Consider the following 22,866-nt stretch of genomic DNA (forward strand, 5'->3'; position numbering starts at 1 on the left):
TTTTTTTGATCCTATAACTTCTTCCTCAACCAATCGATAATTTTTTTTTTTCTACTTTGCATTAAAAAAAAGTTAAATTATTTTTTTTATAGCCATTGTTCAACGGTTATAACGCTTTCTTAATAGTTATGTGTAAGAAGAATTATTGTAAAATATGACTGATAAAAAAAAACTGATGGAATCCATGCTTTTGTGGCAGCTATGTGAAAAACTTAAGATTTTACAGTTAAAATAATTTATTAAATTAATAGAATTTTTTTTGCACTTTGGTACCGATAACTTCCTAGTAACTCTAGATTTGATAAAAACTTTTACCATCCTGCAATCCCCTTTGGACGCGCATATTTTTAAAAAAGTTGGCCACCTACGTTCCTATAGATTTTTTTTATACCACAGGTGTTTGAAAATTTTCATAAAACTTTTTTTTCACATTTTGCATCGAAAAACAAATTTAAAAATTTTTTAAAGAAAAGATGCAACAGTTATAAAAACTTTTAAATTCGTATGTAGTGAGCCAATTATTGTAGAAAATTATAAAAATAAGAAATTTATATAATTCATTCAGTCGTTGTTGTGGTTAAAGAAAACGTAAGATGATGAAATTTTAAGTACACTGAACGAAAAAAAGCTAATATTTTCTAAACTGGTTGCGATAGAAATTTTTTCTATTCGGTTTCAGAACAGTCAAAAGTGCAACTATCAGCCATTTCAGGCTTATCCATTTTCTACCGGACACCCTGTATTTCTTCCATTTCTGAACTATTTTTTGTACAAACGAAATATGTAACAGAAATATGTAACATGCATTGCCGAAATGCAATAAATTCAAATAAATAAATATTGACAGTAACTCCTTCACCACTCTATTCCGTTTGATAGATTTTTTGGTTTTAAAATCAATTGTTTACGAATTCTTGCAAATACTTTTCAAATTTTCTAATTGCCCCCAAAAAAAAAACCTCAACTTGTATTTTTTCGTTCCAATCATAGCTTTTCCTTATGTTTTATTTTTTTTTTTTTAACAAAAATGAAAGAAAAAAAATAATTCCCTCACTTCAGAAGTTTTCAAATTGAAATGAATTCTTTTGGTAATCTCGTTCGTTGTGTGTATGGGGGAAGAAAATTTTCAATTATCTTCCAGGACAGGCAAAATCCATCCCCACACAGCTTGACAATGGTTTTGAAAATAGAACATTCAGATGGAGACGGATGGTCATGGTTTCCGAATGAGAGATAAGAAAAAAAAAAAATGTGTGTGTGGGCTTTTTTGAATTCGCACAAACATATATGCCTGTGAATAGAATGACCTACATTTTTCAGAGTAACAAGAAGAAGATGAAAAATAAGGAATGGGAGAAAAAAAAAGAGAAAAGTTTTCCAATTTGTAAAAAAAAAAGAAGAAGAAGAAGAAAAATTGTCAGCACCCAAAGGAAGAAGAAAAGTTAAGGCTGCAACAATTTTTTTTTGTTTTTATATGATGGCATCAATCTATATACACGACAGACACACATATCTCTCTAGGCTTGATTGGTGTTATTCATATAAAACTTAACAACAGCAAAACAACAACCTGAACTTTTCACCAATTAAATTGATTGAAGACTTTAAGAAAAGTTCAAGTTATTTTTGTATTTTTGGCAAATAAAAAACTTCAGTCATCAAATTGAATTTATGTGAAAATTGATAATGTCAGCTTGTGCAAAAACCTTTAAGGCAACTAGTGGGCTTTCCAGGTATTAGATGCTTCATCAACACCTGTAAAGCAGCCAAAAATAGTAGCTCTCTCATGAATTTTAAATGCCATCCTTCTTCTCAAAGCTGGGAAGATAGATCCGATATGTAGTTTTATGCCAGCAAAAGCATCTTCTGTGTAGTACACCTTTCCTATTTCACCCTTTTCCTTCTTACACCAGGCTCATGAAACATCCTGTCATGATAATAAATCATTTCACTTTTGGCTTTATAGCCAAGGTATGTATAATACTTAAGAAATATAGTGATCATAGTAATAAACTTTATGTTGAGTCCCTCTGGGCCATCATATTTGTATATGATGTCTTACAATTTTTGGGGAAGTAGAATAAATTTAATCAGTTCACTCACAACCATATAATCATCAATTCTCGCTCTTCCACTATACTTTTCTTCATTTCTTAATTCAGTTGTGTTGCAAAACTTTCAACTTTCACAGAGCCAAAATTTATTGCTTTAATCTTTTGTTGCAAGTTCTTTAGATCTTGAGAAACACCAATAAATAACATGCCTGCAGGAGTAGGTTGGTATAGTAAAAGTGTAGGTGTAGGCTTAGAAAATGGTACGAGGAGAAAAGTATGATGTTTTGTGGGTGTCACAGAGTTGAGAGAGAGAGAGTGGGTTGAGAATTTTTGTCCCTGTTGAGTAGGGCTAACCTACTTAATGGTATGCGTTGGTTTTGATGCTAGTTTTCATTTCCTGTTCCTTCCCCAAAGAAAATATTTTGCTGGGTTTAATGGGGAAGGAAAGTTTTTGCTGTGGAACTTTTTTTTCTTTCTTATTTTCTGTTTTTCTTTTGATTTGGTTGTTTAAGTTTTCTTAGAATACAGTGGTGGCGAACCTATAGTTTGCGTATCTTTGATCAGAAAAAAAAAAACTACTCATACTACTATTTTTGTATTAATTTTGAATATCTTCATTAAGTACCTATATCAAAAATTATTTATCCAAATTATTATAAAAATGATCTAAAATAAATAAATTTTTAATCACAAAATAATTTAAAAAAAAATTATGGCCCGCATCAAATACATTGGACACCACTGACAACAAGGCTAAGTGCATATTTTAATCAGAATTTTTGTTCGTTTCTATGAAAAAGTTGTTCATCTTTTAAGGATGAGAAAAAGACACAAAAATAAAGAAAAATACTGAGTAAACAGTGAAAAAAACAAGAAAACTGTTAAGCAATTTAAATGATGAGAGTAGGAAAGAAGTGGTAGTTTGAAGAATTTATAAAATTTACACATTTTTACTATGAGAAATTATAGTTCTCTTTTTTTTTGTTATTTTTTTTTTTTTTCTTATTTTGTTCTTAATGAGAAAGTTGATGCTTAAAAGAAAGTTTTAATTTTGTTTAAGAAAAGTTTATCCTTGTCTTCTTTTTATTTTTATATTTTTTTTGTGAAAATTATAAACGACTTTGTATAGTGTTGTGTTTGTAGTTAGACAAAAAAAAATTACTATCAAAAGCAAATTACTTTCTTTCATTACAGGGATTTTCTTTTTATCAATTTTATAATACTTAATTATCATTAAATTTGATTTAAATTTCATGATTTTTTTTTTTTTTTATTATAATGTTGATGTGGAAATGGTTGAAATGAGGTTAGGTAAAATTAAGAAATTCTTATCCTTTAATGGGACGATGGGAGTTAAAGAAAATATCACTTACCTACTTGTTTTATTAAATTTTGTATATTTGGTTCAGTTCATATCATAAAAGAGATTTTACACCAACCTGAAATTAAAAAAAGAAGAATTTAATTTATATTAACTTTATATATAAATAAAAATATTTCATTTATTATTAAAAATTTAAATCGCGGAATTAAATTTAATAAACCCACTGGGACATGGTTAGTTTTATAGGCCGGTAAATCTTGTGGTCTTGAGGTTTATTTATTAATCACTGAATATGTACAATAAATATGAGAAATTCAATAAATTTTGGATCAGAGTTCTGTGTTATATTAAGGTATATTATAACAGTCGTATTTATTAGATTTTTGTCTATATTACATAACTTTTTTGAAAATATGCTTTATTTAATAAAAATAATAATCACATTATTCGCGGTTAAGACAATCAGCTATAAGACAACAATAAACAATGTTTTTGATCACATTTTCCAAATTTAAACAGTTGTATAAAGTTATACAAAGTTTATAAAGAAGGGGGTAAAAAAATGCTTAAAGATACCAAATTACTTTTTTTTTTTGAAAAATTAAAACATTCAATTTAAATAATAACTTTCCGTTAACCCCGTTAATGAGCATGAAATCCAAAATGTATCAACAAAATTAAAATGAAACACTTGTACTTGAGGTCTAAAGTCTGGTACAAGATTTTTCAAATTTGGCTCTTAGCTTCTAAAATAATACTACTGCAAACGGCGCACATAGGAGTATTGTCATCAAAAACCTGGCCATAATTAGTTTTCGTGGTTTTTGTTATTATTTCTGTTTAAAATGAGTATTCCTACAATAAAATACAATATGTTGTTTTTATCAAAAACTAAAAAAATTCATTAATGGCCTGTACTCCGCCTGCCGACATTATTTTTCTCAAAATTTTTTCCTCATCCCTAATACGCAATTCTCAGTTTCTTTTCTCTCTTCCCCAACCTTAATTAAGATCACCCAAAATAAAATACACTAATAACATCAGTAAATTTAATTTAAAAATAAAAAACGTTGCATAAAGTAAGGAGTATTTTGTATCAGAAAGTGAAAAACTAATTGACCCTCAATTCTCTAAAGAGCACCTAAGAGCACCCAATTTTTGTTGAATTGTGTTAAGAAATATATAAACTAACTCATTAGTTTCAATTCATCGCAGAATAACGGGGTATACTAAAACAAAATCATTAAAGTTCAAATAATAACTTAACAAAAATATTAAGTTTTTAGATACTAGTTCTAAGCCCGAATTAAAATAGAAAACACCATCTAACATTTCCAAAACTTTATTAATATCGTTAATAAATAACTGAAGAAGAATTATCCATTTAATTTTTTTTAGATTTCTATCACAACACTTCGATATCGCATATAGAATAACACTTACCAAAATACTTCGCATTCAAATAAAAATGAGGTAGATGTAACATTTAACTTTGAAGTCATTTTTTTACAAGACACGATTGAAAAACAAAATAAAATGCACGACTGCTCTTGTAGTTCAAAGTATCTTTATCTTAAATATCTATTGGAAATTAAAGATTTTGTTTAGTGTCGAGAAAAAAAAAATTTTAAAAAAATCGAAAGTTGAAAAAAAAAATCCAAAATTAAAAAAAAAAATTTTTCAATTTTTTTTTTTTTAATTTTTTTATACATTTTACACTTCAAAGTGATTGTGCTTTGATCAAATATATGAACTTAAAAAATGTCAATTTTTGAAAAACGGCAACGCCATATTTCCGTTCTCCGAATTTTTTGAGAAAAACTAAAAACGCAGTTTTGCTAGAATCAATAAGAGTATAACGTACACCAAATTTAATAAAAATCGTTAGAGCCGTTTTCGAGAAAATTGCAATACCTCGAAAACGGTATATAGGAGGTATGCGTTAGAAAAGAGATATTGAAAATCTAAAAAAAACGGACCTAGGGTATTACGCAAAAATCATCTGTACCAAGTTTCAAATAAATCCCTAGTTCGATGTACAGATGGACGCACAGACGCACACACGCACAGACCGACGGACGGCATGACGAAAACCACTTTTTTTATCTTCTCCATCATTGTAATGTTGGTTTTGATTAAAACCTCGAATTTTTTTTCTACACGAAACCAATACTTGCCCTATAGAGCAAGTAAAAATGAGTGCAGCATATTGGGACATGTTTATTTAGCACCTACTTTGCGAAACTTTTTGGTGTCAATTTTGATTTTCAGAAAATCGACTTATGACCAGGTTTTTACTGCAAATACTCCTATGTGCGGCGCAGGGACATAATTCCCCGGGACAGGTCCCGAATTTTTTTCGGGACTAATGTCTCACTTTACTGGGCCAAAAGTCCTGAATCGAATTCGGGAATTATTTCCCACCCTACTGAGACAGCAGTCCTGAATTTTTTAGTCAAAAATGGTACACAAGTCCGGAATAAAATAAAAACTATTTTATGTTAATATTTTTACTATAAATGTTCATATAGGTACAAAGTAATCCATAAGATTATTTTTTGGTGATATGAAATAAGTCCAAGTGAAATCGTTTCGCTTTATTAAAACGAAATAAGACCCATATGATTTTTAGACGGAAAAAAATATCGAGGGAACAATATATGTATTTTCTATTACCTATTTCGTCAGCTGTTGTCTCTAGTCTTTAGTCAAAAAAAAAAAAAATACGTGAGACATAAGTCCCGAAAATTTTGTTGTGGGACATATTTCCCGATTCGATTCGGGTGCGAAATTAGTCCCAAAAAAAAAACAATTCCGTCCCTGGGACTTATGTCCCTGAACCATTGTGGTTGTATAGAGAGGTATTTTTCTTTTGAATATATGAGAAATTAGATGGAATAAAAAAATAAATGAACATTTTTCTTACCACAACGAATACATTTCAAGAGCCTTTCCTATTAGCTGAGTGGAACTCAAATTTTTCATTTTCATGATTTTGCCCAGAAACTTACTAATTGGTTCGTTTTCCGAAACGTATGAATAGGTACTTAGTAGGGCTTTTTTTTTAACCAAAAATGTCGAATACTTGAAGAGATCTTCGAAACAGCATCTGTGTCGATTACATTACATAGTACACTGAGGAAAAAGCCACCATAAAACAACGTAAAATCAATGAAAACCACATTGATTTAACTATATTTCGGAATGATTTTGCGTTGAAGATGAACATTTTAAAACAACGTGGAAAATAGGTTAATTTTTTATGGTTTCGTGGTTTCGTATCTTAAAGTTACATAAATCAAAGTATTTCATCTTTGAAACCGTTTCAACTTCAATTTATTTTTTTCCTCAGTGTACCTATATTTTATGATTTTGGCACTCATACTGAGAGTTAAGTAACTTTAGCTATAATGGCAGATATTCGCTTGCTAAAAATTAAAATAGTTTAATTTCTACCAAAATATTAAAAAACAAAAAAAACATTGTTAATGTTTATTGAAACTTTTATCAAATAGTGCATTTTTAATAACAAAAAATGTCTAAAACTGCAGAAAATTTTACAAAGCAAAAACATAAAAGTCAGAATAGTCCAGTTCAGATCCACAGGCTTCCAATAATATAAATTAATTTGTTAGAGGTTTTTACTTGCGATATAGGTACTATATATCAAGTTATGCATTCGTACAAAAAAAAAAAGTTGAGATAACATTTTTCCATTACATTACGATGGTAGACAATGCCAAAAAAGTGGGTCCCGGAAGTCCGTCTGTCTGTCTGTCTGTCTGTCTGTCTGTCTGTCTGTCTGTCTGTCTGTCAGTCTGTCTGTCTGTCTGTCTGTATAAGGAGCTACAGCCTAAACGTATAGACCGATCAATGTCAAACTTGGTATGTAGCGTTATTTGGCGACTCTCCAGAGGGGTTTTTGGAATTAATTTTTTTGGACCAAAAGTAACGGTACTTGTCATATACCGATTTTAGTAAAGTTGAAATATCTCAAAAACGGCTCCAACGATTTTGTTTAAAAAATTCAAATGGTAGTTTTAAGCTAAGGTCTATCTTTCAAAGAAAAAAATTTTTTTTGAAAATCATTATTAACGGTACCTGCCATAGAACCGTTTTTTCAAATCCGATTATCTTCGAAACCGCTTATTTGATTTAAACTAAACTTTTTGTGAAGAAGCATTTATATAATTTAAATATAAACCAAAAATAAAATTTCCACAAAAATAATTTTTGGATTTTTTAAAAAATTTTGAAAATTTATTTTTGAAAAATCAAATTTTCGAAAACGGGACAATGAATTTTTTTGAAATTTTGTTTTTAGATGTTGATTAGTGATTTCTACAAAATGGCATACCAGTTTTATTTTAAAACTTTTTTTCCAAAAAATTATTTATAAAAAATTAGTTTTTTAAAAAACGGCTCTAACGATTTTGAAAATTTTTTTTCTAAAAATGCATGTTAATATATCAATCAAAACTGCATACTTGTTTTGGAGGGCAATTTAATTTCAGATTTTATTTTATTTTTTTTTTTAAACGAATTTTATTTTTTTTTTCCAAATTTCTATATAAAAAGTCTTAAAAATTTAAGCAACTTTAACTCTAAGAGCAAGTTCGTGCGACCCAGTCGTGCATTTTATTTTTTACTGTCATATAATATTGTATAGTGATTTTTTTTTTCTTGGATTCATGCCAATCCTGGGTAATTATCGTTAATCGATTAATCCTTCTCGCTATGTGGGAGAAATCCTTGTTGTTATAGCTATTTTAAACAAAGTAATATCAATTTATTTACTTTTCTGTTGTAGACATTCCAATTAGAAGGAATTCCTTGTATTTTATTATCAAACCAGACCAGAGACCATCCATATACAAAAAATTTCCCAGGCACAAAAAGATTTTAATTAAAATTGGTTGGCTTTAAATCACAACGACTGACGCGATGGATGACGACGACGACGGCAACGTGAACAATGTCCATTCGGGATGGTGTCCTGTTTGGAAAATTTATAGCACCCAATTCATGTCACATGCAGTTAACATTGTTTTGTACAAGTATGAAATGCTTTACAGAAATTCTTCCCTTTATTATAGGAATTAGGATTTTGAGATGGGTATTATTTTTTATTTTTTTATTTTATTTGTCAACTCTCACAATGGATTCCACTATAATAAGAGGACTAACAAAATAAGAAAAGCTTGATAAATTGTATGTTTTATTGCAATATTGAGAAACAAAAAAAAAATTCGACATTGCAATTTCATTCAAAAATAAAGGACAAAACCTTTTTGAAAATATTTTAGGGATTTTTTAAGGTCTAAATTGTGCGATGAATGTTTAACATCACATTTAACCGACCCCTCATTAAAGTTACAAAAACTACTAGAATAACAATTTTTCAAACGCTCTGACGATGAATTTTCGAATTTTCGTCGTAAGGGGTCATTAAATCCTGGAGAAAAGTTTCGTAACATTTTCAAACAATTGCCCATTTAGCAATTAACATAAAAACTATAAAAAACTTTTGTTTTTCATAAAATTTACTGAATAAATAATAAATACAGCTTCCTATTTAAAAAATCAGTAAGCTGCAGAGTATTATATATAAATCCTTTCTAAAAAGGATATACAAAGCGAATGCGAGTACAATAATCATAAAGTTTATATTTTTTTTTCCTTTTCCATTCTTCAATCAAAAACTCAATCTAGTGCAATATAAATCTCGCATAAAAACTTTTTTTTATTTGGCAAAAAATAAAACAAAACAACAACTCACATCCGCTCCATTTTCATTTCCACATTTTTTTTTTTGTTATTCTTATTTTTTTTTTTTTTTTTTTTTTCAATTCATGGCAAAATGGAAATGGCCACTTGCAGTGGAAATGCAAATGTACTGCCCATTCACACTACATTATATCGTGTGTGGTGCAATTGTGAGTGTGAGGATTTATTTTGTAGAACAGCTTTGGCATAGGTACAGTTATAAAAAAAAAATACTTCCAACAATAATAATTATTATCATCTTTCTCTTGGGAAGAGTGATGAATGATGCTGTGCTGCCATCAGTAGAGTAGTAGTTGATGTTGTTGTGTTTTACTTACTATTTCACTCAGGCAGGAGCGAGCATATCCTTTTGTCTACATGCATACACATTGCACATATAATCATACCTTTCACGTTCTATTTAAACTAGTAGGATATTTGTAAAAATTAATAACTTTTTCCTGCAACTGAAATGGAACTTAATGGCCCTTGGGATGTGAACGTAATTATGGTGAAACGCATATACAAGCATATGAGTAGATATATCTCTACTACGTGATAGACTGCCAACTTATAGCAGCGTGCCACAAAACTTTGTATGGATAATAATAATTGTATGGGGAACTTGGGATTGAATAATTTTTAATTAATCGTTCTCGGTTTCACCACCACTGCAACACAGCATTGTGTAGATGATTGTGGTAATAGTCGTGCAGATGAAGAATTATGTTACTCATGGTGATTAAGGTGACAATCATAGGTAGGTTTTTTGTTTCTAATTATATGAGAAGATTTGGATATTATATTTATTTTGCCTAGTGTAATCCTTGAACTTTGAGAAAATTGAAAATTTTGGTTCTGTTCTTTTTCTTGTTCACTGATCAATTCGATCCTTTTTTTTTTTGTAAAAAAGTGAAATTAAACATCAAACAAATTTATTTGATAATTTTTTTTTGTAACTTTTTTGAATGTTGAATTGAAACCTTTAAAACAAAAGTACCTAATAGAAACTTTTTTTTATGTAAACGCAAAAATTTTACGTATGCTCAAAAGGATTTCTCAATTTTTTTTTCTTCAAATGAAACGAAGAGTGAAAAGAATGCGTGAAAGAGAAAATTAAAACTTTTTTTCGATTCCCTTTTTAAAGAAATATAGGGTTCTAGAAAGTCAAAAACGAAATAAACGCCCCAACAGAAATATATTAAAATATGTTTTTAATAAACTTAAATAAATACTTTACTGATAGCGTTGCATGAATTTGGTCTTCCTTTGTTTTTCAAGTTTCTATTTCGTTCTGTTATGTTTTCGCCAAAATATTATTTTTCATTTCGTTATTTTTATACGTAATTACGATTTATTTTCATACCATTATTTTGCAATCAAAGCAGAACAACGTTAGTTTCAAATACTTTCATAAGCCATCTTAAAATTAAAGTTGTTTCAACTTTGAAAAATGCACCAGTTTAAATAAAACAAACGTTTGCAGCCACTGAGGATCGATCCCAAAACTCTAGGGTCACTAGGCGAGTGCTTTACCATCAGTCTATCTCACTGTTGAAAATTAGTGTGATAAACTGCCTGACAAACTTTTTTACATTGTTTCAACTTTAATTTAAAAATGTTTCATGTAAGTTTTTTTCAATAAAATGCATTATACTTTGCGTTTTTTTTTTCAGTGTAGAAACCTTCAAAAAGTAGTTTAAGAAGTTTTTTCTTCTATTAAAAAAAAATTAATGCCGAAAATAACGATTTTTCGTACATTCCTCGTAAGCGGTAGATTACTTAGAACCATCTGAAAAAAAATCTTCAGTTAATATTATGAAAGACTTTCTAAAAAAAAAATTTATAGTTTAATGAAATTTTCTTAAAATTTGGTTAAGTGTCCTTTTTTTTTAATGGGAACGATTTTCAACTTTTGAATTTGGATTTGGAGTGCCTTTTTTAATCCAATATTATGAATGATGAATTAAAAGACTGTACCAATTTTCAGCCTTGTGTGAATTTTGTCAAAGGTAACATTTTTTTGGGCTATTTTGTCTGATCACTGCACGGTTAAAAATTTGATCTAAAAACTAATTTCTTTGTGCCTAAATGAAAACTTTATTTGGTTAAGAATTGAAATTAAATACTCGTCTTCTTTTTTTTAATACAAGAAAATAAAATTTTAATCAAACTGTATTCAAAACCTAAACGAAAATGGGAAGCCATTTTAAAAAAGAAATACATTTTTTTGTGCCTGGATTTAGGGTTATCGCTTTCTGAAAAAGTACCTATATAAAACTATTCTGGTTCAGAAAAAATGCATTTGGTAACCTTTTTTCTGATAGAAAATAAAAAAATCTGAATTTGCACCATTTTTTGAAGGCGCTTTGTGATTTTTCGAAGTAAAATGTATGAAATACTGACAAAATTCATAAGATTTCGCTTCTCAAAGTTATTGAAAAAAAAACAAAAGAGATAATTATACTATTTATGTAGGTATTATGAAAAAAAAATACTTAAAATAATGAAAAATAATAAAAAGATAAAAGATAAAGATAAAGAAATATCATTATAATAAACTGAAACTTTGAATTTAGGAATACTCCAGTCATTATAATCATTTGGAAATGCAAAATGAACGAGAAAGCTAAATTTTGGATATGTTGTAGGGGATGCTTAAAAAACTTAACTTGAAGTTTTCGACCAAGACTTCCTATGTAACTTTTACCATGTTCTACAATTCATGCTTACACATTTTTTGCGTATCATGAACCGTTTTCGAGATATCGATAAAAAAATCAAAAATTTACGATATGCGATTTGTTTTTTGACATTATCTATTTTTTGGTGATGAATATCCAAAAAAATATTAAACTCAAATTTGTAGACCCTGTTCAGACCTAAAATTTCTTATTTTTTTTTTTTTTGACATTAAAAAAAACATTACCTAATGATTGTTTTTTTCACAACCGAACGAGCGGCTTGCTTGCCGGTGGATGCGGACTTAACGACTTTGCTGGCGACTGGAGGTCGTAATTTTTGTCAAAAATAAAAATACGAAATTGTAGGTCTGAACAGGGTCTACAAATTTGATTTAATATTTTTTTGGATATTCATCACCAAAAAATAGATAATGTCAAAAAACAAATCGCATATCGTAAATTTTTGACTTTTTTTGATCGAGATCTCGAAAACGGTTCATGATACGCAAAAAATGTGTATGCATGAATTGTAGAACAAGGTGACTCGAAGGATAGCCGAGTTATTGTCAAAAAAGTTATTGTGGAAAAAGCTCATAGGAAATCTTGGTCGAAAACTTTAAGTTAAGCTTTTTTAAGCATCCCCTACAACATATCCAAAATTTAGCTTTCTCGGTCATTTTGCATTTCTAGGCCGTTTTTTCAGACATAATGACTGGCCTAGAATAGGCCCTTGATTTTTAATACAAAAATAACAAATACGAATAAATTTTGTATTAGACTTTAAATTGTATACAATCAAAGTATTAAATTTGAATAAAATTTGGTGTTGCCCAAATTTTCGTAGAATCTGAACCAAAATTTTTAACCGTGTAGTATTAATATTAATCAATTGGCCAGGATTTGCTGAAAAACGGATAGTCTAATTTTAAGTGTTTAAATGACATTTATTGTATTTTGCTTACACCTTTTTTTAAATTTAAATTCCTACAAAGCTAATTCAATACCTTTTTAATTTGATGAATTTGTTTTATAAAAAAAAACTCTTTCCTTGAATGGGCTTAATTAATTAGACAAAAAAAATACAACATGGTCACCCTAAAATAATATGGTACCATGAAGTTTTGTTTAAGCTCTCCAACATAGAATGCTTTACGTGAAAATCAAAGAATGTTATGTTATGTTTACTTGAAACTTGAGGTACTACTTTGTGGGATTGTGTGGTATTTTGCTGTTTGTGGTAGGTATAACGTTCAAAACTTCATATATGATTGTGTGGTTTGACAAAGAATATTTTAGGTTCAACCATAAAATTTAGCTGAGGCAAGGTAACTAAGTACTTTGTTTCCACTGAGTGGTTGTTGTTTCAAGAGCTATTAATTTATATTCCATATATACAAAAATTATATCCTTCAAAATCGATAAGGGAGTGTGAGAGAGTAAGGAAAACTTTAGCTTTTGCTTATATTCTATGTACAAATACCAGTCGAGAGTAAAAGTGTGGGATGTTGGAAAAATACTTTTCAAATAGGATTGCCAAATATTCCAAAGATTAAATTCAAGAAATTCAATATGTTACGTGACAGATGTGTTGATAAGGTAATTTAGAATTCAGTTTGTAGGCAGATTTACCCACCTTTCATTCTTACAACGTAGACACATTATTATAATAAAATTGATAAATTGGAAAAATATTATCAAACCAAAATGCGTGAAGAATAACAATCTCAGTGCGACTTCTGTGATATTGAGCCCTGAAGTCGAGAACAAAATTAATGGTGGTTTTTTTGAAACTCAATTGTCGCTTACGATAAAATGGCGGATCTAATTTTTTTCCATTTTTTAGGTTTGAAAAAAAAAAAAAAATATCGAATATTAAATTCTGCCTAAGAAAAGGCCTAGAAACATGCCTGAGACCATGATTTAAAAATCATCAAGTAGATAATCAAATGTATCAGAAATTGGAGCTAAGGCTCTTCTCAGAATCATAAAGTCCTTCAAGCTCACTCAATAAATTTTTGAAAATACAATTTATTAGATTCTACCATCACTTTACCCAAAACATAAACCACTTAAAAGCTTTCACTTGAAAAAGATAGGCGTGGGACTAATCTGATTCAATTGACCCAAAAAAAAAAAACATTTCGTTCGCAATAAATACAAAATGAAAGGACCTTTGTGTATTACTTTATTCTCATCATTTTCAACACGCCGCAGTTGAAATTCAATTTGTTTTAAATAAATTGCACGACTGGGGTCGCACGTACTTGCTCTTATGCTTAAAGTAACTATAATGTTAAAGCTTTTTATTCAAGAAATTTAAAATTTGATATTTTGAAGAAATTTCATAAGTAGTATAAAAAAATTAAATCTGTTTTTATAATTAATAAAACTCCGTTTTAAAATATCTTAAAAAAAAAAACAAATATGCCATTTTATTTCTCGTATAAAAAGGTATTTTTAGAAAAAAAATTTTGAAAATTGTAGGAGCCGTTTTTTAAAAAAATAATTTTTTATATATAAAATTTTTTTAACATTTTTCAAAAAAAAAGTTGGTATGCCATTTTGAAGAAATAATTAATTTACACATAAAAACTAAATTTCAAAATTTTTCATTGATCCGTTTTCAAAAAATTGATTTTTCAAAAAATAATTTTGAAATATTTTTTAAAAAACCAAAAATGCGTTTTTTGAAAATTTTCTAAAATTTTAATATTATCTTTACTTACACACTTTTGTATAAAAATTTTCATTTAAATCGGGTTAATTTTGTACGAGATATTCAGAAACGAAAAAAACCGTTCTATGACAGGTACCGTTAATAACGGTACAAAAAATATTTTTTTTATTTAAAAAGTTGGCCCTTATGTGTAGTACTACACACAAAAATTTTAATCAAAATCGTTAGAGCCGTTTTTGAAAAAAATTAACTTTTCTATTTCCGTTATATGACAGGTACCGTTAGTTTTGGTCATAAAAAAAAAATTTCAATTTGCCCTCTAGGGAATCACCAAAAACTGCTAACTACCAAGTTTGAAGAAAATCACTTCACTCGTTTAGGCTGCAGCTCCAGATAGAGACAGACACACAGACAGACAGACAGACAGACAGAATTGCCGGACCCACTTTTTTGGCATTCTACATCATCCTAATGTCATGTAAAATTGTTATCTCGAGTTCGATTTTTTTTACGAATCCTAAACTTGCCCTATAGTACCTATATCGCAAGTAAAAATAACATTACAACTTGAATTCTTTTTATTTTTATACGAAACAAACAAACCTTATTTTCGTACTCAAACAGAGCATATACAAGGCCATCAGCTAGTATTTACCACACATCGTTAACATTAAAAATTCTATGTGCGGGGTATAGCGAAGGTATGTTGGTTGGGGTAGAAATGGCAGAGTCCAACGGAATTCAATGCAATCCATTGCATTACCATTGGGTTTTTTTGACCATAAATACCCGTATATGTGGTGGTGCAATCATCATGCTGTTTCTGACATGAATTTTTAATAACTAAATAGAGTGCAAGAGGCATCACATGGTGGAGGAAATGCGCCGTTCAATGAGTTTGCCCCGGAAACACATATTTCGACCATCATCATCACCACTACCACCATTGCATCGCATTGGGGCAGAGCAATATCTAGCACCAATATCGAAAACTATTTGGTAACGCTGCCGTCGTCGTCGCCCTCCCGTTCACCGGTCCATATGGTCACGAATGGCAAAAGCCATTTGCGTTGACCATGTCGGGATTAGGTGTTGAATATAGGATACCTCAATTAGCAATGCGATCCGGATTAAATGTTCTGTTGGCCTCGTATATGCTCTGCTCGGTTCGTGGTTTGTTTTGTTGGTTAAGGGTCTATTGGTAAATTTATGTGATGGAATTATTTAATGTCTGATGATGAGGGTGCAAATACTTGGAAAACTTTCCAGTTAAATTCTTTTAAAAATGTTGGATTTTTTTAATAAATTCATAAATATGTATTCAATTGACTAAAACCATAACCTAACATTAATATATATTTAAATGCGTAGATGATTTTGAAAAAAATGTTAAACTATTAAATAATATTGCTATGACTCTTGAGTTTAAATTATAAAAATACGATTTCATTTGATGTCATCTGTTATTAAATGTTTTTTAATAGTACAGTTAAAATGTATCTACAAAAAATCATTATACATTACGGTGGACCAAAATATCCTATTTTTCGTTTTTTTGTTCTTCTTCTTATTTATGTTGTTCCTCTAAGAAAACCAAAACTACTTAAGTTTTCAGATTTTAAAGTGATTTTTTAGGGTCGCACGCATCAATTTTATGAAAAAAATAATTGTTTTATTTTTATTTATTTTTTTAATTAAATGCATTTTTTTTAACTTTTTTAAAAGAAAATATGAAAATGTGTAGGGATTTGCACTTGACAAAATGCTGTACATAAAGTAGGTATACCTACATACTAACTGTTAAAATTTGTATTTATGAATCACGTTGTATTTGTAAGTTAACAGAAAACTATTTTTGAAAAAGATATTGAGCAAGAGTTACGATGAAAGATCAAAAGATGTTTTTTTTTGCGGGGTACATGAAATTCAGAATTGGTTAATAAAGTGCCCAATGAACATTGGTTTAACTCTTTTCAAGGCAAAAACGTACCACCTTTTTTAGTATTTTTGTCAAGCCTTAATGTGAAATGGTATTAAAATAATACCAAATTTCTATGTTAATTTTTTTTCTTGAAGACATTGGTTTCAACTTACATAGAAATGGAGTATAAATTTAATACCATTGCACATTGAAGCTTGAAGGTGGTACGATTTTCATACTACTGCCCCGGAAAGAGTTAAAAAAGTTTTCTACTGATTCCGCGATTTTCAAACGGTTGACTGCAACAAATCGGAAGTTTTAATCCTTCGCTAACGGCACTTAATTTCGTTTTTTTATGCTTCTGCACAAAAGTTTTTATTTCTTCTTTGATCTTGCGGATTCTATGATTCTTGTAAAGAACTTGAATGGTACCTACCCCAGCCACTATTTCCCTAAATTCTGGATAATTCTTTCCGTGTCCAATGCGGAAAATTCTGTTCTCTAAATATTCTCAAAGAATTGTAAGGTGGTAGATACCGGTATAAAAAAACAAATTGAAACTGAAACGTGTTTGTTTCGTAAGTACAAAACCACTGATATGGCAACACTATCGTTTTTTAACATGTGTTTTTTGTAAAAACAAAAACATACTTTTCTGAAAGTTTTCGGTGTGCTAAACACGAATCCCAAGTCAGAAAAAATTAGTCAGCTCCCGTTTTTGAAAAATTAACGCTAGAAAATAAAAAAAAAAACGGTTTTTTTTACGAACTATGGAAAAGATTTGAACAGGTCTCAGAGAAAAAAAAAAAACAGCTATAAATATCGTTACGATTATGTTTGAACAATTTTTCCGAATTAAGTAAATAAAAAACGTTTTTCTGAATTTTCTAACCGTAATTTTTCAAAAACATGAGTTGATCAATTTTTTCTGACTCGGATTCGATGTGAGCTCGTCATAAACCTTCAGAAAAATATTTTAGTGGCTTTGTATTTTTATCGTTATCATTGAAACAAACCACTTTTTAAGACTTTGCCTCTATATTAAAAAACAAAAACAAATATACATATATATATTGACTTGGTCCACTTCAGATTTTAGCCCTTTATAGGTTTCTAAAATATACCTACATAATATGAAACGATGTTCCCCGCGTACACAAAAAAATGAATTCTTTTGTTCCAAATAAATTTTTTCAAAGTTCCAAAAAACATTTTTGAAAAAACCTTTGCCCCTGAATTCAAATTTTAAGGTGTAGTGGGTGGCTTTATATACCATTTCGTTTTGCATTCTATTTACGATAAATTGAAAATGCATTATTTTGTATGGTGTTTAATGTTATATTAGGTATATAGTAAATAGTAGTTAAAGTTTGGAGTATTCTATTGAAAATAAAGTTAATTTTAATCTCTGCAGTATTTATTTTTTTATAAATATCCTTCAACGTAAGGTTTGTTATTGGGATATCTTAAATATTAATTTAAAACTCAAATTACATAAAATTAAATAATTAATAATATTATTTTTTCATTTATTTTCAGGTAAGAATCAAAAACATTAAACTCATTTTGAATGGGCGGTAAGTTTTTTAATTGTTCATCGCTATTATCCAGTAATTGTTTAAAACATTTTTCCTTCGGAATTTTTAGAGGTAATTCAATAATAAGATATCTAAGATTTTTTCTCTAGTGAAGTTTTTTAGTATACACATAATTTAATACTATTTCGTGCAAATAATAATAAATTTGTTGTTAAAATTGTGTTGGCTGATTTTTTAGTTACCTATTTTATATGTGTATATTAGGGCGTACGTTATTTAGGATTTTTTCGAGAATCAAGTTCCTAAGTGGAAAAGCTGTTTCTAAATAATAAAAAAAAATCCTCTAATTTTTTCAGATTTTTATTTTGACACTAGATGGCGCCCCAAGAGAGTTAAAGTTTTTTATCATTTGAAATAGGTATGTGTTGACTTATGAGGCCATTTTTTTAGATATAGAATTAAATCAAAATATTTTGATGAGGATCTTGTCTACGGGCTCTATCAAGCACACAAAAAGAAAAAATGAACTAATGATGAGGTATTGTAGTATTAACTGAGCACTATCTGATGACATCCTTGCTTTTTTAAAACAAATTTAAGCCTTGCTGAAAAAATAAATTAATTATGTGCTTTTAGTACTAAATTGTATGGAGAACAAAATTTAAAAATGCGTTTTTCTCGAAATGAGTTGGAATGGACTTGTGCTGTTTTTCACCTGGACCCTTCAATTCGTTAGCGTAAAGCAAAATTGTTCTAAGTCCACTTTTTACCGAAAATGAGTTAATGATGCAGTTTTACTAATTTGAGGGTGGTCTTTCCGAATTAGAAAACCGTTTTTGTCAAAAAGATTTCATTTCGCAGATAATATAATTTAATGGTACACAAAAAAATAAAAACAGGGAAGTAGCCTTTTGAAAATGAGCCCCAGTATTCTTGATTGTTCTAAGTCCCATCATATTTTGTTCTAAGTCTCCTTTTTATTTAAGGAAAAAACGTACTGGGATAGGAATTGTTCTATGTCCAATATTGGGTTTAAAGTTTTAAAAACTATTTAAAAATTAAATGCACCTGCTAAACTTGTATATTTTATTCAAGAGAAAAGAACAAACTTTATAAAAAATATAACTTCAATGGCAAACGAACAGAAAATTATAGCTTTAAACCAATTTGAAACTTGAAAATCGTCCCCTGTAAAATTTGCTTTTTGTGACTTAGAACAATTTTGCTTTACGCCGACGAATTGTTGTTACTACGTCTTAAACAGAAATAAACTTAAACTACAAAAATAAATTTTTAATTCGTATCCATTTTTGACTAAGGCAAAAAAAAAACACATTTTTTAGAGAGATTTTACCTGGTGCAGGTTTTTCTAAATATGTATCATAAAATCTATGAGTTTTCTGGCAAACTTGTAAACAACATTTTTTCATAAGAATAAATTTATAAAACACTATGTTTGTTTATAACACATTTATCGAAAACAATCGGCCCCAAAGTCAAAAATGGGTAAGAAAAAAATAATTCCATTTAAAAATTAATATCTGAGCAATGAAAAAAGATATTAACATTTTTTAAATACAGGTACAAAGAATAGTATTTCTTCAAGACATTTATGAAGTTTTTATCAAAAGTATTAACCGAGTTATTTACATTAACATCAGTAAAGGCATACAAAAGTAAGCGTTTTCTTAAATCATCGCTAAAAGGTATCAACTCTGCAGATAGAGAGTTACTGTAGAGCAATTTTTTTCTTATACACTTAAGAGCAAAAAAACGGAATCAAAAAAGATAATTTTTATTTAAAACAAAAATTGCAATGGATAAAATAATGTTTCTTCAAGTTTTATGGTCTCATTTAAAAGCTTGAATTTTTTACTTTTAATTGTTGGTAAAAACTTCAAAATGCATACGATAGTATCATAGCTATCTGTCAATAAATTGCACTTCATTTTTTTCTAAATGTTAAATTTTCTTGATATTCTCTGCTTCAATTTCAGTTTTTTTTTTTCCTACCGTTAATATTGACGTTATCTGTCAATAAATTGCACTTCATTTTTTTAAAATGTTAAATTTTCCATATACTCTCTGTTTCAGTTTCAGTCTTTTTTTGCTTACATGCTTCATTTATGTTGATTGGATCCTTATAAAGTGAACGGGTTTTAAAGTTCCTAGTATTGATTTAAAGCCTTTGTTTCAAGCTTTTTAATGGTGCAATTAACATTCATGTATGTCAATTACATCCTGGCCAATTAACGTTTTAAAAAAACGCAAAAGTTTGATTCCATTTTTTTGCTCCTAAGTGTATTAGAATATACTCAAGAATCACCCCTCAAAATCTTCTAATCTCATTCATTTTTTTGTCTTTTTAGTGGATTACATTTTCTTTTATTAAATCATAACTCTCAGAGCTTTTCGCAGCTTCATAAAAAAATAACTCCAAGTCAGAATCACTCCTGCTCATTTTATTGCATTTGTTAGGTATCAGGTAGACGAGTATGTAAACAGTTCACTTAATCAACAATGCACGTAGTTAAGTTTACCAACGACTTTTAAGAGATTTCCATAAACAATGAACTCAAAGGACGCCACAATTTTTTTCCTTATAAAAATTCATAACCTTTTGTAGGGTAACCTCCTTTTCTATAGCCAACTCTATTCATTACTTAAGTGACATCGAGTCTCGAAATCGACTTCCCCTTTTCAAAAGAAACCATCTTCATGATATTGCACTACCTATATAACATTTTCCTAGGTTCACTCATGTTTTTTTTTTTTTTCAAAAAGAAAACACAATAATAAAGATATCACTATGCGTTATAGGTTAGGTACCGTGCTTTTTATAAAAATGAAAAATAAAAAGCAAAATGAAGTCAAATGATAAACTGAACGATGACTTAAACGTTTTGTTTCCTCTTTGATGTTGACATCAGAGAAAAAGAGAGACAGAAAAGTCTAAATGGCAATGTCCTTTGAATCAACTCATTATTATACAAAGGTTTCCTTCCTGTCGGGTGGTTGTGTTATGTTATAACGTCTGTCTGCACGAGACAAGCTGCAGGCACATACAGGATATGCTGTTTGAAATGAAACTTCCGTACGGAGGCATTTTGTCTTGTTGTTCTCTATAGATAGATAGAGAGCAAGAGACAGTGTTTTTGAATAGGAAACGCCATACATTTGCAATATGATTTTATAACCAATCTCTTTTTTTAGACAGGAAATGTGATATATAATAAAAAAAAAATCCTTTTTGAAATTTTAAAAATTTTGCTTTATAATATTCAATTCAGAAAGCTACAAATCAAACACTAACGTCAACGCGTAACTTGTAAATAACTTTTTGTGCCCAGTATTTTTGATGGAAGACTCTTTAAGAACATAAAACGATCAATTTTAATATAACCTCATTTTCAGCCAAAGTTTCAAAAGACAATTATTGCTTTTATTTACTGCTATTTTGAAAACTTTAACCAAACAGGAAGTGAACACAAAAACACAACCAAACAAAAAAAAAAAAACATGAAATCAAATTTATTTCAAAGTTGAAGCAAACATTGTTATTTTTTATAGCTACACATTATACAGAGTGTTTTTTGACTCTGTTGACTTGTGGTTTCCTTACAAATTCTCTTAGTAAAAACATCTCGTCAAAGTTTATGTTGAAACTTGTGTGTACAAATTTACAACATAGGGCCAGTGTTGAAGAATGTAATACAGTGAGTATCGAAGGAATTTTTGCGTGTCACACGCATATTTTATGAAACAGGAATAATGTATGTTGTCCTAATTTCATTTTCACACAACCCCACTCACTATATCGTGCAAAAAAGTATCCTTCAAGAGTTAAATAATGTTTTTCTGAATGAAAATGCTATGTTTTTTTTTTTTTTTTTGTATTTTGTTGAATAGATGCGAATGGGTCATTAAATTAATGAACTGCCACGCATAAGCTGTAGGCCCCAACAAGATTGGAAGGGTCAATTCTCTTTCGTAAGAAGGAAAAAAACGCGCAACAGTCATTTGTATAGAGAGTCACTTTGTGTAGCTTAAGGACATTTGTTTCTAAGCCAGATATGAATGACACCAGATATTAGGTACTTTTTATATAGCTACTGTGTAGGCTTAACAAATCACCAAGGCGTTTCATGTTGTTTCTCATTTTTTTTTTTTTCTTCAGAAAATTGATATTGTGATTACTTATCCTATAGCTTGAGGTTTCATGTAAGAACTTTATTTTGATTCATATAAAAGAGGCTATTTATTGTTATAAGTAGTAAGAATTTGTTGGGAAGAGTGATTCTGTTTTTTTTTTTTTCTATTAGGTAATCTTTTTGATTGCTTTTGTCATTGTTTTTTACGTCATTTGAATTAGGTATCTAGAGTAATGTTAACCAGATTTGGATATTAAGAAAGTTCTATAAAGGATTTTGTAAGAAATATGCGAAATAGAAAGAAGTATTTAATTTATTAATATCTTCACTTGACAATATCAATTCGTCAAAAAAAAATCGAAAAAGAAAGTAAAATTAAAAAGAAGTTGTCTGTAAAGCCGGTTTACGAACAGATCTCTACTGGTGTTTTGAGGTTTTTCGCAAGTTTCTTCAATTAACATTGTGTAGCTTGTAGTTAGTCTATTGTTATGTGTGATATACTAAATGAAAGGTAATTGTATCAGAATGCTCATAAAAGTTTAATAAAATTTCTATCTGCTCTTGGTCAAAAGTTATAACCTATTGAATTCTAAAATTTTATTTTACCGTTATCTCAAAATTGTGTTTACGAAAATGATTGAAACTTCGCACACATATAGTCATGTGGTCATGGTCTATCATTATTCCATATATTTTATTCCTGTATCTATTAAAGAAAAAAAGATAAAAATAAAAAACTATGAAAATTGGT

General features: G+C 29.0%; 2 protein-coding genes across 6 annotated transcripts in view; one reads left to right on the top strand and one right to left on the bottom strand.

The window, feature by feature from the left end:
* Positions 1-22,866, top strand: part of LOC129921025 (sodium channel protein 60E) — a 264,152-nt gene that overhangs the window by 153,534 nt on the left and 87,752 nt on the right. The window lies entirely within an intron of this gene.
* LOC129921030 (mitochondrial thiamine pyrophosphate carrier) overlaps positions 1-22,866 on the bottom strand; it is a 138,051-nt gene that overhangs the window by 41,117 nt on the left and 74,068 nt on the right. Inside the window, exon 4 of one of the 3 annotated variants that reach the window (XM_056002652.1) lies at positions 3,428-3,493. The exons of the other annotated variants lie outside the window; for them this stretch is intronic. The gene's annotated coding sequence lies outside the window, so the exon portion shown is untranslated. The remainder of the gene's footprint in view (positions 1-3,427; positions 3,494-22,866) is intronic. 3 annotated transcript variants of the gene reach the window in all.

This window comes from Episyrphus balteatus, chromosome 1 (genome assembly GCF_945859705.1).
Source record: "Episyrphus balteatus chromosome 1, idEpiBalt1.1, whole genome shotgun sequence".
NCBI classification, from domain to species: domain Eukaryota; kingdom Metazoa; phylum Arthropoda; class Insecta; order Diptera; family Syrphidae; genus Episyrphus; species Episyrphus balteatus.